General features: G+C 45.4%; 1 long non-coding RNA gene across 8 annotated transcripts in view; it reads right to left on the bottom strand.

Moving 5' to 3' along the window:
- The window catches only part of LOC115320649, a 66,890-nt gene that overhangs the window by 40,413 nt on the left and 7,644 nt on the right, over positions 1–18,833 (bottom strand). The window contains exons 1-2 of one of the 8 annotated variants that reach the window (XR_005716061.2): positions 3,200–3,245; positions 1,121–1,202 (exon numbers count right to left, since the gene is read on the bottom strand). The exons of 1 other annotated variant lie outside the window; for it this stretch is intronic. This is a non-coding gene — a long non-coding RNA (uncharacterized LOC115320649). Of the gene's footprint in view, positions 1–950; positions 987–1,120; positions 1,401–3,199; positions 3,246–12,518; positions 12,548–18,833 lie in introns of those variants that run through there. 6 more of the 8 variants (XR_005716062.3, XR_005716065.2, XR_005716066.2 and 3 more) reach the window with 6 other exon arrangements.

Raw genomic sequence — 18,833 nt, 5'->3', positions numbered from 1 at the left:
TTTTGGAAAATTACGTAGGTCATAAATGACCTAAGCTTAATGTGATAATCCTAGTGTTGGTTTTCATGATTGAGATCTGAGGCAGAGCAGGTGAAATAGAAAAGAAACTTTGTACAATGTCTAGGTCTAAGGCACAGCTTGTATTTGTTTGCTAAAAGACAGAACTAACAGACACTTAGAAAAACCCTCAACACCTAGGCATAGAAATTAGAACAGCATAATAGAACCAGAGGAATGAAATGCACGACTGCCACAGAAAGATGGAACTTTACCAATCTGGGGAAACTTTACGTAACACTGACTATTTAAAATAAGTGAGAAACCAGACCGTAATGCAGCTTGCTTTTTGAACTAACCTAAAATTAACTATCTTCAATTTTATGAGCTAACAAAATAATGACTGATGCAGCACAAAGAAAGTCAGAAGGTCAAGTTACAAGGTTACATGTAAAGACCCCAAGTTAGCAGTCATGCTGCATATGGTAAGTTTTCTTTCTGCAGTGGAGACACAAACAGTCTAATTCCATAGCTGACTGATTCATCACTCTCTGAAGGCTAACAACCCATTTAATTTTGACTTTTATGACCATAATAAGGTCAAAGTAGGAAAGTTTTAACCTACACAAAAATATACCAGGTGTTTCTTTCAAAACTTAACAGATTTGTTTAAAAAGCCGTGAAAGTTACACTTATGCGGTTTGTGCAGATGAGTTATACAGCCAGGGGGATAGAGTATTGGGGCTAATTGTAACGATCAGTCAGCTAATTATTTAAAATTCGTTAATTAACTTTTTAAATAATTAAAAATCGACACATAGTTCCAATTAGAAACTTGCTAAGCGCCATTGAAAACCACTAAATCAACTCTTTTTAGAACATAAAGCATGGGCAGCATTTTACGTCGTTCTAATGAAGCGCTCAATTTGGATGTGTTTCTAGGTTTCGCTTACTTATCCGAGCACATCTCTGCGCCCGCAATCCTGTCCCCTCCCCCTCCCCTCCCTCCTCCTCCTCCTCCTCCTTCTCCTCCTCCTCCTCCTCCTCCTCCTCCTCCTCCTCCTCCTCCTCCTCCTCCTCCTCCTCCCCGGTAGTCGCGGCACAAAGCCACTCCCTCGCTTACCTTGTAGCATAGAGGGAAGTTGGGCGCAACTGTGTTGCACGTCTCAGCCACTGTCGAGCAGGACCGTGGGAGCAGAGATGCACTGCAATAACAAATCGAAACCTAGAAACGCGTCCACATTGAGCGTTTTCATGGAACGCTGTAATATACAGCCCCTGCGTTATATCTTTCGAAAAAGAGTTGATATAGTGGCCTTAGGTGACGCTGAACAAGTTTCTAATTGGAACCACATGTCTATTTTCATTTATTAAAAAGTTAATTAACGAATTTTACTTAATTAGCCAACTGATCGTTACAATTAGCCCCAATACTCTATCCCCCTGGCTGTATAACTCATCTGCACAAACCGCATAAGTGTAACTTTCACGGCTTTTTAAACAAATCTGTTAAGTTTTGAAAGAAACACCTGGTATATCTTTGTGTAGGTTAAAACTTTCCTACTTTGACCTTATTATGGTCATAAAAGTCAAAATTAAATGGGTTGTTAGCCTTCAGAGAGTGATGAATTCAATTAAGGTTAGCTTTGATGCTCAAATCGCCAGGTTAAAGTCAACAGGATATCCTAGTGCATTACTTACAGCCGTGGCAGAGGATTTATTAAAGAGAATAAGATGGGGTGAACAACCTAAACGCAATACAGAAAAGAAAAGGACGGCCGTTGTTCCATATATACATAAAGTTTCGCACGGTCTAAAAAAGATAGGTAACTGCATTAACATTAATGTTGCTTTTTCAGCACCAAATAAGCTTCTAAGCCTGTGCCGGAAGGTAAACGGATCGGCACACCGGGAAGTTGGTAGTTCGAAAAACCACCAAAAGAGCTTTGTAAATTGTACTGAAGGAGTTGTATATTTTGTCCCACTCTCATGTGTTAGAGAGTATGTAGGCCAGACTGGAACGTGTTTGAATGATCGTTTAAGAGAGCATTTTTATAACACCCACCGAGTCGTAGCTGGACACTTGGGAATCCATTGTCGCGATTGTGGCTGTATAGCACATTTTGAAAATTGTTCTGTAATAGGTAGGAGTAGAGACGCATTGACTAGAGAAATAATGGAAGCGGAAAGGATAGCACAGCTGAAGGACAAGTGTGTAAGTAGTCCTTCTATAGCGCTGTCGACCAAAGAGCAGCAATTTCTATCTAAATGATAGCGATGAGGGAGAGGGACGATTTGTAAATGTGTTTCGTATAGATATTTCTTCCGTTTCTTTATTTGTCTTCTCTTTTACTGTTCTTTTGCCTTCTCTTTAGAATTTTCCTTTGTATTTCGTGCTACTTCTTCTACTTATCAAGTTCTGAAAAGTCAACCCAGACGCTGAAGAGAAAAATGAAGCAGTCGAATACACAAGAGTTGTAAGTTCAGCGCGTGTGCTTGTCTTCCTGAGTGTCTGGTGTGAGTTCGATTTTTCCTGCGCTGTCACGTTCAAGTACACTAAGTCGGAAAGATTTAAAAAATTACATGCGCGGGACATAGATAACCTCTTGCGACGTAACTAGGCATACGTCAATAGCGCTCGCGTGTATTACAGAAAAATAAGCTTCAATGAAGGAGCCCCCAGTCGTTCTGAGCTTCGTCAATTAAAAATGCTGTACCGGTCGTCTGGCTTCAGTATTCCTGCTTCGGGAATCTGGGATTCTCACCTCTGAGGAAAAGCAAACTGGGACCTGCTGGCTCTTAGGCCTTGGAAACTGCCAGAAAGATTTGCGATTAGTTGCGTCCAAGTACCAATTTCTTTGACCAGCCACCTACAGCACACTAAGCCGGATAAAATCAAAATTACATGTGCGTGACATAATATGCCTCTTGTGACAAAACTTGGCACATGTTTTGTCGCCTACAGCAACACTGAAGCCAGACAGACAAGCGATACGGCATATTTAATTGACGGAGCTCAGAACGACTGGGGACGCTTTCACTGAAGCTTGTTTTGCTGCAATACAAGCGTGTATTGCAGCAAAACAAGCTTCAGTGAAAGCGTCCCCAGTCGTTCTGGGCTCCGTCAATTAAATATGCCGTACCGCTTGTCTGGCTTCAGTATTGCTGCTTCAGAGCAATCCAGAAAATCTAGAATCCTCACCTTTGAACAAGAATGAACTGGCGCCTGCAGGCTTGTGGGCCGTGGAAACTGCAAGAGATTTGCGATTAGTTACGTTTAAGTAACAATTTTTTTGAGTAGCCAACTACAGCACACTCAAAATTATATGCACTGGACATAGATGCCTCATGCGACGAACTTCCTTCATCCTTGTTTTCTGTTAACTCTGCCCACCTTCACCACCCGCCTCCAATTTCTGTGCTACTTTTTAAATCTCGATTCCCTGGTTCCCAAAGGCCATGCCATGGCTTGTGCCAGTCACGGGTCTGTCAGCTTTGCAACCGGCGCCACTGTGGCAAAGACGCCAAAGCACCTGGCACTTATGTGCTCTTTTAATATTTTGAGCATGGCTCAAAACAGGTGTATGGGTGTCTGGTATGCCCTTTGCTTATTTGCGGATCGTTTCGAATCAGAGGGTAGGCGCTTCTGCGATCTGAGCGCATGCTCGGTTTTTTACAATAGTTGAAATTGAACTCTGCAGGAATTTTCAATCATAACAAACAGAATGTGCATGCCAAAAGGCATAGCAAATGAAACATCCACCGTCTATCTATTTTCGGTTCTTGTCCGCAAGAAGCTGTCATATATGTAGCCTTCCTTGCTTAAGGGGAGACGCGGGTCTTAAAATGGTCAAAAAACGCGAAATTTCACGTTTTTCAAAATTCACTTATTTGGATTAATTGTAGTCTAAGGTACCTGCCTGCAAAGTTTCAATGTCGAATTCAATGTCTAAGCATGAAAAAAATGATATTTACGATGTCCCCGCAGAGCCCTGACACAGCGAGTTCAATGAAAACAAGTGGAACTTCGCGCCCCGCGCGTTTCGCGATCGCTCGTCGGATCGCGGCCATCTTGGTCTTGTTGGAAAGCCGCTTATTTTCCCCACGTCCCCATGCCATTCGTTATCGCAACAACATCGGGGAACGTCCGCATTCCGCGGGTTTCGAAGGCCCCAATTGCGATCGCTCATTGGCCGGCTAGCAAGGTGCCCATACGTCAGAGCACGCGCGGCGCCTAGCGCCCCTGCTATCGGCCTAAACGCGCCCCTCCGCTCTTTTTCTTCTTTCCTCCTTTCCGTTCCCGCGCTGGCGAGAGGTGCGTCGTCTGCTCCTGGGCCCGTCTCCGCCCGTCTCCTTAGGCCTGTCTGCTTTGTTTCTTCCGTGGTCGAGCGCACGTTTTAGTTCCCGTTTGCGCGCTTGCGTTGAACATTGTTGGTTCGTTTTCCTACGAAGTCGCGCGTGTTTTGTTTTGTTTCGCTTCGAGTTCTCGAGATGCCGGACGACGCTCGGTTGAAATCGAGCGCGCGGCAAGCGTTCGGAAGGAAGAGGAAGCGACCGTGGAACAAAAAGTCGAAGCTGTGTGCTGCAAGTGCGCCACCGCGATCGGCACCGCCGGATGCCTTGGATCTTCCGGAAACATTAGCCGGAGACATCGCGACTCCATGCAGCAGCGGCAGTTTGTCGAGCTTTGCGAGCGCGGTTCGTGTCGACACCGCATACTACTCCACGGCCGAGCAGGCGCAACGAGTCGCACGATCGGACGAATGCAAGCGTGCGCTATCGGAAAAGTCGGCGACCCAGCGCAAATTCGACCTTCTCGGCGTCACCACAGGAGGCCAGACGCGCGACGCTGGGACACAGTTCATTGTAGTGGACATGAAAGCTCTCAAAGCATGGAGAAGGACAATCTGCGTTTGCGTAAGGCCAACACTGCCCACCAGAGCAGCAGCAATGCAAAGCAGAGGTTCTCCAGGCAACACCAAACTGGAACAGCTGGGGACTACAGTCCTGGACAGCTGTGAGGGGCTCCCCTTTCAAGTGCTACACGAACAAAGGCCCTTTTCAGGGCCAAACAAATCTGCTTTCGGAACGTGCAAGCCTTGGTGCCTCCTCCCGTTGTCCCTTATAGAGTCTACTCATTCTTTTATAACTTTATTTTACATTGCAGACATTATTTCTCAGTTTTATATTATTTTTTAAAGGTTCTTGTGAACGGATTGCAGAATTTTTCATCTCAATTTGTTCATATAGAACTATGCTTCATATTGCTGAACATTATTGCATGGGATCCCTTGCTCAATTTTATGCAATGAGTGTCAAAACTTCAACTGCAATTTTCTCAGCTTCGCATTTTTCGTCTACATGCCTAGCCTTACGGTTGTTTTCATGAGATTATTCTTCAAGGATTTCTATAAACTTTATACCGTTGAATTCAGAAAGAAGTGAACTGCAGGGTGATGCTATTTTTGTATGACAGTATGGGCCCGAAATTTTATTATTAGTGATAATGTGACCTCGTTAGGCTTTGTAAATAGTGTACTTGACCTAATTAGACTAGTTTTATACAATGATCTATCTTTACAAAAATATAGATAGCATCATCTTGCATGACAGGTCTTTAGCTACAAATCCATATCACTTATGCAAAAAAATTCGTATTAGAAAGTTCCTTAATGAGTCGTAAGCAATGACCTAATTAGGCTTCATTATTTTCTTCGTAACTCAAAAAGTAATTGAGATATTGCAGAACTAATTGAATATTTGAAAAGAGGAAGCCAAAACACATATACACACTGATTTTCATTATAATCCATTAATAAACAAAAAAGTCGATTTTAGAACCAGTGTCTTGCCTTAAGCCACTCATCCCTAATGTCCCGGTTGGGTCTCGTCCTGATGAATTGTCGGTGGAGACCTGAGGTGCAGTCAACATCAGATTAGACCTTTTGAGACAGAACCATATACTTGCTGGAAGGAAGTACACCCAAACGAATTTTAGACATGTCATTTATAGTGAGTTTTAAAATGAGAGGCCTGATGTAAAATGAGACGTCAATACTGATGCACCAATTTTGCGAACCTAAAATTTTGAAGGCCTTGTCCCCCTAAGGCACATGAATCCCGGCATGTGGATGAAATTTTTACCTTAAGATCCTGACTCAATGCCCATCCCCGAATATTTGACCACCACACTTTTAGAAAAAGATAACTTTTTAGAAAACACCGAGTCATCGACCACCCCTACAAAAGCCTGAACCAAGCCTACTAGTACCGTGGCTTGTTTGCTCCGTGCCGCCTTGAGTTAATTCGGGCTGACAATTTTTTTTTCAAATGGAACCCACATTCTTAGTTTCGGTTTCACTTGTAGAGGCAGGTGGATACTTTTGTAAAGCTTCCTCCCTATGCGCTTCCGAGTCAACATTTTTGCAATGGCCAACCCCCGGGCTTTGATTTTTGCGCTCCTTGACAAATGCTGAAACTCATATAGCAGTGATGTGATTGGCCTAAGCCGTTTTGGAGCACCTTTCGGAGCAGCCAAAACAGTGTTTTGGAGCAGCAAAAGTAGCTTTTAAAGCAGATATTCTAATAAAAATAAAAATATTTGTTTTAAATGCTGGACACGCGAAGGGAATCTTGCTCGCCGAAATAAACCAATTATGGTCAAGTTTGGCCACCTGGGAGTCTTTCAAGATGTAACTGAAATGCCAATGACATGACACATTTCTTTTTGGTTTTCGAAACATTCTGCAAAGCTGGAGCAAGCTTTGCTTTAGCTTAGGGTAGTATTGAATGTCCAATTTTAATGTCCCCAAAGAGACATTGCGACATCCCACAAGTGTACAGTGCTGTAGGCATTGCCAAGCAATTCCGAAAAACCGCTTGCCACCGTTTTACTGATTGCCGACGTGCCAGATTTTCGTCAAAAGTAATTAAATGTAAAACACTAAATTGCAAGCGTCCCGGCTGGTGCCTCTGTCGTGCAATTATGTTCGCATCGTTGGTTCGCATGCACGTGAGGGAAACTCCGGCAGGCTTGCAGGTGCATGTGCTTTGTCGCGCGAGCGAAATGGCTGTTTAATCGAAACCGAAAGCATGCCTCTCCGCTCCGTCCCAACTGGTTGCCAAAAATCTATGCAAAATGTAACTGCCCAGCATGCGACAAAAAAAGAGTCCAGCGCCGCGTGCTTGCAAGGCCGGCAGGCGAGGTACGAGCTAAACACAGAAAAAAAGAACCTGAGCGCATTGATACAAGACATCGCGAGCCAGGGTCGCTTTGTGCAACGACTGAACTCGAGACAAACAAGCGTTCTCTGCGGGTTCAGCGTGCGGACATTCCCTTCCTTGCTTTAGCTCACTTCAACTTTTCTTCAGAACACATTTTGCACGTACCGGGGTCCCTCTCGAAAGAAAGCCCACCAAGAGAAACCTAGGTAATCAATACTTCGACACAGCAGTCTTTGAGTTAGAGAGGGATTTTTGTAGCAGCGTATGTTTTAAACAAGAACATGAATGTTGATGAACATGCGGCGGTCCTTATGTTTCAGTTTAGGAAGCTCCATATCTGCAATGTCGTGTGGCCATTGATTTCAGGAGCGAGAGCTTCAGCTCAAAAAGCAACTCCCGCCGCGCCAAAACATAGTTTCGTTTCACAGCGCCACGTCATGGCTGGTACCCAGCACGCTAGCGTTGCAGCACACACACACGCCAACATCTATCGTTAAAAAAAAAAAAAATCGCGAGACGAGATTATTGCTTACGAGACGACGAGAGCATGAAAGAAGAGACGGCATGGCGGGAAAAGACCATTAAAAAAAACCATGGACGATTGATGCAGGATATTTTGTGTCGGGCGGTTGTTTGTGCCGCCTAGCTCATGCATGCTCAGTTACGGTACTTAGTTTAGTTTCGGTTTTGAAAGGCGACCAAAATTGGCCCTTTGGCGCAGGCTCGGCGCAGATTACCCATATTTTGACAAAATGTAGCAGGGTTAGCCCCTTGGTGCAGTTTGGCGCAATTGGCGCAGCCATCACATCACTGATATAGGCGGGCAATAGCTCGCCTTGAAAATACTTGCTCTTGGTGGCCGAGAACAAACTCGTGTTTCTGATTGGCAGCCATTTGCTGTGAAGGATACCTGCACATGTCCTAAAGAACCCAGTCTTAGTCTAATACAGATGCTTTGGCCGGACAGAGACACAAAAGCCTGACACAAGACCACTATAAAGACCGGAAATAGAGTGTCTGAGGAATAAAACACACAACCCAGATAGGCATCAATCACTCACCTTGAAAACACTTGCGATGAGCGGCAAAGAGCAAACTTCTGGCCTTGATTGGCTGGTGCTTGCCACCAAGACCTGCATGTATAAGAAAGAACCCGGTCTTAATTAAACTTGGGTGTTTTTGCAGAAGGGAGACAAAAAATACTAATGCAAGACCACTACACATAGGAAATGGCATCCAAGGAGAATGAAACACTAAACGCAGTGTGTTAGTGTTGACCGTTTTTTCCCCCCCGAGTCACCCGTTTTCTCGGGCGAGCCCCTGGGCTCGGTCCTTGGGCCACTTTTGTTTTTAATTTTTATTAACGATTCAAAGATACACCACCCCAATGTACAAAGCCGATTTTTTGCTGACGATTGTGTTTTATTTGCCAAGGTAAACAACCCGTCTGATCAAGAAGAATTAAATTAATGTCTATCTTTGGTTCATGCATTGTGCATAAAATGGAATATGGTTCTAAACTCTAAAAGGCGTGTTCAAATGGCCTTGACGCGGAAGAACAACCCTTTGTTTTTTTACATATTCTATCAAATGAGTACCACTCGATACTGCTAACCAATATCAATACCTCAGAGCTTTAATTACCTCTGATTTGTCATGAAGTGCACATATTGAGTTTATAGCTCGTAAAGCAATGCGGAAGCTCTGGTTTTTAAGACGAAATATTAACCTGTGTTCACCTGAAACTAAACTGACTGCTTATAAAACCATCATAAGACCAATGCTAGAATATGCATGTATTGTATGGGACCCTCATACAAAGCTGTCAATCGATATGTTACAGACTGTGCAAAAAAAAAAAAAAACCATTGCAGTTTGTGTACAACCATTATGGTTTTATGTCATCAGTTTCAGATTTGTACCCAAGATCGGGATTGAGTGATTTGGCAACCCAGAGAAAAACGGACGGCTGAAGTTTCTTTATAATATGATATAGGGTAATTTGCGACTGCGTCTCTGTGATTACACTTCATTTAACGAAACAAGGCCCATGAGAGGCAAACACCAATTAACACTTGTCGAACCATTTTGTGGAACCACTTTGTTCAAAGCATCCTTTTTTCCTAGAACCACGTGTGAGTGGAATAAGCTTCTTGAAAGTGTTTTGATTTGAGATCATTAGATGCTTTTATTGAAGCACTACTCTCGCACTTTGTTGAGCAGTGGCGCTGTCTGCTTGTTTGTACTACTTCCGCTTGTCTTTGAATATTGTTTTTGTACACCTCCTGCCTGGGCGTTCCACAGAATGCTGGCAGTATCACCAAATAAATAAATAAATAAAATATAGGCAGGCAATAGCTCACCTTGAAAATACTTGCTCTTGGTGGCCGAGAACAAACTCGTGTTCATGATTGGCAGCCATTTGCTGCGAAGAATACCTGCACATATCCTAAAGAAACCAGTCTGAGTCTAACACAGATGCTTTGGCCGGTCAGAGACACAAAAGTCTGATACAAACCACAAAAACCAGGAAATAGTGTCTGCGAAAGATGGAAACAGACCCAGGTGGAAAGGCTCGTTCTGTTTCACCTTAGTCAAATAGTGTAGCTCATTTTGCTAAAACAATGCATATTTGCTAAAAAATGTATAATATATATTTTGCCCCATTTAGCAGAGTTTACTGCCAAGGGTACCTGCACACCAGAATAAGTCAGACTTAGTTTTTTTTTCTTTTGATGAGCGACAACAGAATCCTAAACGGGTGATGAAACAAAATATAAGCCTACCAAGCCAGGCTAGTTTGCCTTGATGCAAGCACAGTGCCTCGGCCGACAAATGACGTTCTATTCTTGGTCACTTGCCGTATTTGGTGGGAATAGTAAAGTACCGGTAAATGAAAATAAGGCTATCTCTCTTGCAGCCCACAGCTGCAAACGAAATTCATATACCTCGATAAACGACCTAAAAATAAAATTGGGTGGTGGCCAAGCGGTTTATGGTGTCAAATTTCAAATTTACAGACTGTGTTGTTCTGGTTGAAGTCCTCCTGGTGTATATGTTTATCCTTATTAATTATACTTAAATTGTTTGTTTTTTTATTTTTGAGGCACTAGCACATAATTTATACGCTAATTCAGCTTTAGAAGCGTTTTAAGAATACTCCACGGCTTCCTAGTGCTTGTAATAAATTCTCAATAAGAGCGGGTTTCAATTTTTTTTCTTGCTCTCGCTGCTGCTTGCTTCCTCACCCTTAAAATGCTCACAACTCGACACAAAAGTAATAAAAAAATGTGCTTCAAATGTGATGAAGATGAGCATTTCCAAGTTGTACCCCTGCTTCATGCCCTGACCACGCCACCATACCACAGCTGAATGCAGCGACGAATGGTCCCAGGTGCTGTGACCCGACCGTATATAGCCTTACGGTGTGGCGCGACTCATGCAGCCCCTATGCTTGATGATGGAGCCAGTGTGCGAGGTGCGACCTGCTAGAGCTGTGCAAGCCACAGCTTTACAGCCTGCAAAGGGTGGGAAGATGCCCCTCCTTTTGCAGAGCTTGCAATAGCTTAGCAAGAAGCTATTGCAAGCACTAGGGAGCCACAGTGTGTGAATAAAGGCACTTCTGAATGTGAATTAGTGTGTAAATTATGCGTCTATACGTTAAAACTTAAAAAAAAGTATTATTTATAAATATATATATACTGTATACTAAAAAAAAGGCAAAAAGAAAAGAAACGTCTCCAGGTGGGTTTGAACCCAGAGCTCCATTGCCCTTGATTTCAGTTCCCTAGAACCCGCTTCAGATGGGGCAACTTTTCTAGCAATTTTGAGGTTGCTGGCGGGTAATTCCCTAGGTTTTCCCAGATCAGCACGAATTTCTGAGATCAGGTTCGGCTTAAAACAGACACGCAACTCGAACAAACTGGAAAAGTTTGAAGCGGCAGCAGCCAATCAGGGACGCAATATTTTCACGTGACACCCCTGTGGTGGTGAGGATGACAGCTGAAGACTTGGTCCTGGTTTCAAATGGATCGTTTTTAGAAATAAACTTTTTCAGAAACATGAGTGAGTATTAATGCCAGTCAAAGATATAAAAACATGTTTTTAGCACGTAGTTGTGCGTCTATATAGTGCAAGAAAAATCAAATTTCGTGATGATGATGGCAAGTCGTAGCAATTTGGTTGCAGCGTCTGAACGCAGGCGGCCTGTGTTGCTGGTGTTGCGACGTTAAGTTGCTGGGGGAAATTGCCCCGTCTGAAGTGGGCCTTAGGCTTGCTTCCACCGTTCACGCTCGGCGAGCAAGCCCGCTTCAACCGTTCACACCTCAAGGCAAGCTGGACAGCTACAAGCCACCTAAATGTCTACCGCCGCATTCCCGGCCAGGCCGTGACGCGACATAACTTATTAAAAGTCTTGCTGTCAGTGCCACGACCGGCCAGAGTGAAGTCGAGAAAGAATCATCTAAATCAATTCGTAGCTTTCTTGGAACGACCCCCCTCAAGGGAGAGTCGTCCCTCCGCCTTTTGTCGACTGTTGGACTGACGCGAAGAAACTAGCCGTCTTGGCCCAGCAGTTACAAATCATAGTGCTCATTAACTCGCCTGCCAGCGTTCCAGGTGCCAACCGCAATTTCCGCCAGTTTACCCGACACCCGCTGACAATCTCGTCTGCCAGTGTTCCCGGTGTCAACTGCCATTTCCGCAATCTTTCCAACACCCACTGTCAAAAACCCATCTGCACTCCAGGCCTCGACAAGCGCTTACTTGCCTACCGCATCACCCCAAGCCTAAATCCTAAATCTGCAATGAGTCCTGGCTGTTTCCCCTCCTGCCACTCGTTATCCTGCCTTCCAGCGAACATGCCGTGACTCTCCTCTGCCTCTGGAGACGACTTTCTTACATCTTAACCGCGCTCCCAGTCTCCTGCCAACCACTATTCTAGGGTACCCGAGAAAGCGTGTATTCAACCTCGTTCTTCAAGCCCTTTAGGTACTTGATTCGAGGAGACACCTGCTGAGGTCTGCCGTGAGACAAGTCGCCAAAATTCCAACATATTTGTCTCAACGGGCATCGTTAGCATTAGTGAACAACCCGCTCAACGAATCCGTATGACTCCCTGGGGACGACTAGAAGCAGAGGCATACCGAATGAGCCTCACGTTGGATGTGCCATTTTAATACTGGTTTCTTTATGGAGTTCGCTTAGCTACTAATAATCACCGCCCAATCGGTATGCGCTCCGCCCGTCACCCAGGGAGTGACATACAGCACCGAGAAGACAGCGAATAAGTTTACTACCTCACGGTTGCCCGTCGTTCAGAGCCAGCAGTCCAGGCACGCCGACCCTTGTTGTCGTCTGTCGATCAGAGCTCACAGTCAGAGTCAGTGTCCAGGCCTGCGGATCGTCCTTCCCATGCCAGCGCTGCGTAGGCTGGCTGTCCCGGGCTATCACTGCCCGAGTCTCGCTGCGGAACCACCCCGGGATCGTCGTGGCCTAGGCTAGATGGCCAGGACTCGCCGCTTCTACCAGTCCGGTTTGAACCTCGCTGGTGGACCGCTCCAAGCCAGGCAGCCCGGCTCCGATGTTCCTGCCCAGCTCCAGCCTCGCTCAGCACGCACTGTCTCGCGCCAGCTCGTGACTTCTTTCTCCGCCGACCGCCTGTCACGTGCCCTCTGCGTCGTCTTTCACCCTTGGCTCCCACAAAGTTAAGGAAAGGGAATGTACCATTATGCTCAGTGAAGTTCGGTGAGAAGACCCGGGACTCGAGCAGGAATGCCGTTATCCTTGGTGTGACCCTACGAGACTCTCTTGCTGCTTTTGCTGGGGTTTATCTAACTGAAGTACCTGTCTGAAAAGTAGAAGAAACATATGTGCATAACACTCATTATTCACAAGAAAATTTGTCAACATCCAAAATGACCCATGGAGAAAACTATGTGAGGAATTTGTTGGCCACGTTGGCCGAGTCACCTCTCGTGGCCAATGTTTCATTGCAACTTTAATTGTAGTAAACAGTCAAAGGGTATATTACAAGGTGCAATTTGGTTTTGTGCGAACCTACAACGCACAAAACAGCACTCTAACATAGTATGTAGAGGTACCTCTAAACAAATTCCAGGGTTTCATGGAGCCTCCTTCAGATAACTGATGTTGAACATAAAATGTGTGCACCAAGGAGTGAGCAAACAGTGACTTTCAATTAGTCTCAAGCACCAGCGACATGTCGACGAGGAGTGCAATGCGTAGAATGTCGTCTAGAGGTGTGCAGCCAAGATAAAAAGGCGAGATATAACGATATCAGAATAAGATCACACCAAAAAGGTTCCGTTACAATCTAGGCACAATAATGAGTCAACCGACGTACAGCCGCGATTCACTCTGTGTTGAGGTGAAACATGGCCAACAAAATATAAAAAAACGCGTCTTCTTTTTTTTTTTTTTTTTTTTTTCTGTACATCATTTGCTCTGCGCCGTTGATAGAAGGACAGTTGGGCGGCGTCACAAAGTCACTCGCTAGCGCTTTTTCAAATTCGTTCATCGGCACTCATGGTATACCCGGGAGGAGAAAAGTACGAGCTCAGAGCCGAGCCGCCGAGCGTCGATTGCGGCTTTCCTAAAGAGAAGCTCCGGTACACTTCGGCGACTCGTCAGCTTCAGACGCCTCTTCGAATGAGCCTGACGCGCCCGCGAATCCAATGAGCCGAACGGGCGCGGCAGAAAGCACGCCGGAAGGAAGGGGGCTGGAGGCTGAGTATCCGAAAGAGACGCGGCGCTGGTTTCTATGTCTATTTCGTACATGAGATAACAAACTGGCAAAGCTAGCCGAGTGTGAACAGTGACTGACGTTACATTGGAGCACACGCAGTCGAAATGACGCCTGCAACAGAGCACAGCTAGGTGCTTTCAACAGGGGACACAGGCGTTCAAAAAGGCCTCGATTTAAAAACTTCACGTATCCTTTCTGTCCTTCGGTGTTTACTTTGATCCGCGTACGCCAAAGCACTCAATGCTGCAAGTAATAGAGTCGTGTATACGTACCTTTCGAAGCAATTGAAAGTGTGTAGGTTTCGCTCGATGCCCACGACATCGAGCGACATCGAACGACATCGAGTGCGACGAACGCCAATCACGCCGGCTGGCCAGGCTGGCCGGGTCGCGCAACACACAGTCGTTGACACAGACATAGTGGTGACAGTGGCGCAACCGACGCCCGCCCGCTGCGCGCTGCGCACTGCGCATGCTCGTCTTGGCGGCTCGCCAGCACGCCGGCGACGCCGGCATCGCGCCGGGCCAGCCGGGCTCGCTCCCTTCGAAGTTCGAACAGTTCGAAGTCCAAACTGTGGCCCAAACTGCTTGCGCGTGCGCGCGTGTTGGCGATGGAAACTGTCTTCTCAAAAAACGAGGCTGTAACGTATCGTTTGATGGCGCAAGTGCACGTATTTTTCACGTCGTTTTTTGGACAGTGTGTGTATCTCGCGAAACAGGCGACGAAAAGTGGTGGGTGAAATGTGCTCGCATGTCGTCGTGGATTTTGTGTACCACGTAGGATTACCCAGAAAGGTGGATCAATATCGATAAATGTGTGCGTAAGAAGCAACTACATGCACGGGACCTGTCAAACCTATTCACCGTCATTATTTTATCGTGCGAACCGACATTGTCACGTATAGCGTTCGATTTCGGTCCCAACACCGGTAACTAGTATATCGTGTCATGATGTTGTATTTCTCATCGTCGGTAACTTCGTATTGATATCGTATTCGATGTGGTGGTCGTGTCCCAACACCGATAATTTCTTGTTGTATTGCGATGGTGTGTTGCAACATCGAATTGTATCCCGGTACGTTGGGTTTATCGTTAGGCGATCAACTTTTGTTGCATTACAACTGCAATAAACATTTGTTGGAAAACGATCACTCCAATGAGCACGTCGTTATTGGGCTTTCTCATTAAAAGGTAGGTCGCGGCGGGTGTTCCGGCTAGTTATTCTGAATGGTTTGGTGGTTGTCTAGTTTCAAGCGCGCGAGGCTGTGTGTACTGTGTGCCGTACTAACAGCTGTACATACTTGCACTGTCGATCAATGTTAATGTGTTCGCAACGCAGAACGTTTATGTTATGTGTGTATCCACACCCAATATATTTTTCGCGTATTGCCGTGTGGATATGCCAACGTAATGTATGTTGGTAACTTGGTACCCGCGTTCTGAGATATATGCACGCGATATCATATTGTATTCTCCTTTGGTCCCATGATCGACGACCAATATTTGTATATCGTGTGGCCGTACAGTATGTCCATGTCGGTCACCAATATGCACGCGATGTCGTATTCTATTCCAATAACCGTGTAGTATATTGGGGTATTGTGCTCCGATATCGTGTTGTATACCAATAACCGCAAGTCATATCGGGATATTGTGCTCCAATATCCTATTGTATACCAATAACCGCATACTATATCGGGATATTGTGCTCCGATATGAATTCCCATCGTGCGTATTGGGTTAATCGGATAACAATAAGTTTTTATTGGTTTCCATCATCTTCTTTGGAATACAATATTTCCAATAAGCCGAGTTCATATTGGCCTTTTTCAATAGGGCTATATCAAGTTTAGTAACAAAATACAAGGCTACTGACATTTGACAAGGATTCAGATGCAAAATAAAATGTGTATTTTATATCTTTAGACTACCACAGTCACTCGTACATATGCAGCTTTAAGCATCGACTAGAAGAGCAACGCAACCTTATGTACTCCATAAAATGCTGTGCATTGCGTGTCTCCATAAAAAAAATTAAGGTACCACAACATGTTTCAGAATAAAGCAGTCCTTGCTGACCTGTTTTCATTAAATACAAATGTTCTTAATCCCTGTTCATAAAATACAGTAATCCCTACACCCAAGTTAACATACTAAGCTATATCTAATTACTTTGGATGGAAAAATATATTGTCTTAAAAATATCACAGCCACTAATACATATGCAGCATAAACACTGACTAGAAGAGCCCACAGGCTCCATGTTAAAAAAAAAAGGGTTGTGACTAAGCTGAATCTGTGTAATTTAGAAACAACTGAAGTTCACCTTTTTTTTCACAGTTTGAAGGGCAGAGTCAATTTCTTTTATGCGCTCGAGTACTTTGGGCAGTTTAGAGTTCACATCTCTTAGCAGGAGGTGTCCACTCCCCACCTTGTCCATGTCCTTAACTGCCTCACCCTTGCTTATGAGTTATTGTGCACTCAGTAGAAGTGCTTTAAGAGAAGACAGTTGTGGGGGACTGTGAGCGGACTGCGTGTAGAAGACGGCGCGCCAGCAGGAAGAAGAAAAAGGGACGCTCGTGGTAGGTGCGCGAGGACGAGAGTTCGAAGGGCCGTGAGGAACGAAAGAGGCGGTGCTGAACGAGCCCAGGCAAGACCTGGACCACAGGGCAACCGTGGCCTTCCACAGCATCGACGGCACAATTTGAGTATTTATAAAGTGTTTGTCTATGATAGCGCTCCTTGTGTGACTTCCTCGGAGCGAGTAGAACTAGGCCTGATCGGGAATTGACAGGCGACCCACATAACTGGGGCAGTTATGTGGGTCGCCTGTCAATTCCCGATCAGGCCTAGTTCTACTCGCTCCGAGGAAGTCACACAAGGAGCGCTATCATAGACAAACACTTTATAAATACTCAAATTGTGCCGTCGATGCTGTAGAAGGCCACGGTTGCCCTGTGGTCCGGGTCTTGCCTGGGCTCGTTCAGCACCGCCTCTTTCGTTCCTCACGGCCCTTCGAACTCTCGTCCTCGCGCACCTACCACGAGCGTCCCTTTTTCTTCTTCCTGCTGGCGCTGTCTTCTACACGCAGTCCGCTCACTGTCCCCCACACAGTTTGAACGAGACTGAAAATGAGATGTAGCTGATCAGGCGCTGATCCCTGCGGGGCAGGCTGCCTTCTTACGTGACAAAAAGCCCACCAACTTCTCTCTACCCTACCCAACCCCCCCCCCCCCCCCCCAAACCAGAAACTTATACGAGTAGAGTGGCTATAGCAAGTTAAGGTGCGTTCTTGACAGGAATCGGCAGCGCGGGAGTGTTGTACGGCATTTCTGATGTAACCCCCACTCCTCCACGCTAAACGAAAGAAGCAAAAAAGTGTGTAGCACTGCCAATTAACCAACTCGCTTAAGATCGCGGGTATTGTTTTCGCCAGTGGTTTGACGGCGGTAGACAACACACGACAGCGTGCACATTCGCGCACACAATGATGGTTTTGGTTTCGTTTTGACAAGACAAATGAGCTCGAGAACGGATGTGCCTGTGCTCGCGATTCTTCACGGCTAAGCGTCCAAATATGGTAGGCTACCAAATAACAGATAAAGCTAGTAAAGACCACTTACTTCTGCTCATGTTAATGGCCAAGGTAGCCCACCGGTGCCGAGGCACCATCTTCCACGATCACGGCAAATCGGGACCACGGGCAACTGCATGCGCGCTCCAACCGCGCCAACCAACTATGCCCGAAACCAAACCGATGTGTTCGTATATAAACTCTTTGTAGTAAAAAACGACATCGCACTCTCGATTAACTAAAATCGACGAATCGCCCTGAGGTTAGACATGGTTCGGAGCCCCAGTCGAGTTGGTACGAGTCACCCGCAGTGACACCTAAGCAAAAGTACCCACCTCATGGTGGCCCGTGACCAACCGTTTTCCACTAAATTTAGAGAAAACACTAAAAAAAAAAGTTGAAATTGGCGTTTTGGAGCAGGCTGGCGCCGGGAAGTGAATTGGCGCAGGGTGGCACAATTGGCGCAGCGCTTCCACCCCTGCATATTTTGGCGAAATGTAGCAGGATGTAGCAGAGTTAGCCCCTTGGCGCAGAGTTTGGCACAAGTGGTGCAGCAATCACATCACTGATGTTGGCAGCGCCGATTCCACAGAAATATTAGTAGTTGCACGGTGTTTAATTGGGGGAAGACCTGTGTTTCGGAATTAGTTCAATTTGAAACAAATGCATAATCGTAAACATATAATTAAAACAGTGCAAACGAGCACAAAGACAAGTAGAAGACGGCACAGAGACACAGCGCTGACTCACGACTTGCTCTCTTTTTCGTCTTCTTAAAACACATCAACATAAAAAGACGTGAGTCAGCGCTGTATCTGTGTCCCTTCTTCTAATTGTCCTTGTGTTCGTTTGCGCTGTTTTAATTGTGTTTTTTTATACACCACCGACTAGCTCACCTCAAAACATTACTGCAAATGCAAAACATTCACCTTTCTTTTTCTCTTTTTTTTTTTTTTCGAGATTGATTAGCGCTAAGTGGCGCATTTGGGTAAAGATTGAACTGTACTCGCGCTCCGGGGACCTGTAAAAAGGCATGAAAGCAGGAAATAAGCAATCCTATTTTTCCTTCAGTATTTTCTTTTTCTTCTTTCTGTTAAACAAATTATTATTATTTGCAAAAAAAAAAACAAAAAAAAAAAAACCGGAAGCTTTGCGACAGTTAGCGCATTAACATTGTGTGGTGCTTAGCTGGTGGGGTCAGTAATGTGGAAACGGACGGCGAGCAAACAATTTTCAAGGCGCAATTGCCGCCCCCCTCAAGCACACACACACA

Source organism: Ixodes scapularis, unplaced genomic scaffold, assembly GCF_016920785.2.
Source record: "Ixodes scapularis isolate PalLabHiFi unplaced genomic scaffold, ASM1692078v2 PGA_scaffold4__175_contigs__length_147842914, whole genome shotgun sequence".
Taxonomy (NCBI): Eukaryota; Metazoa; Arthropoda; class Arachnida; order Ixodida; family Ixodidae; genus Ixodes; species Ixodes scapularis.
Note: the sequence above shows the minus strand (reverse complement) of the source record. Positions and strands in the feature narration are given on the sequence as shown.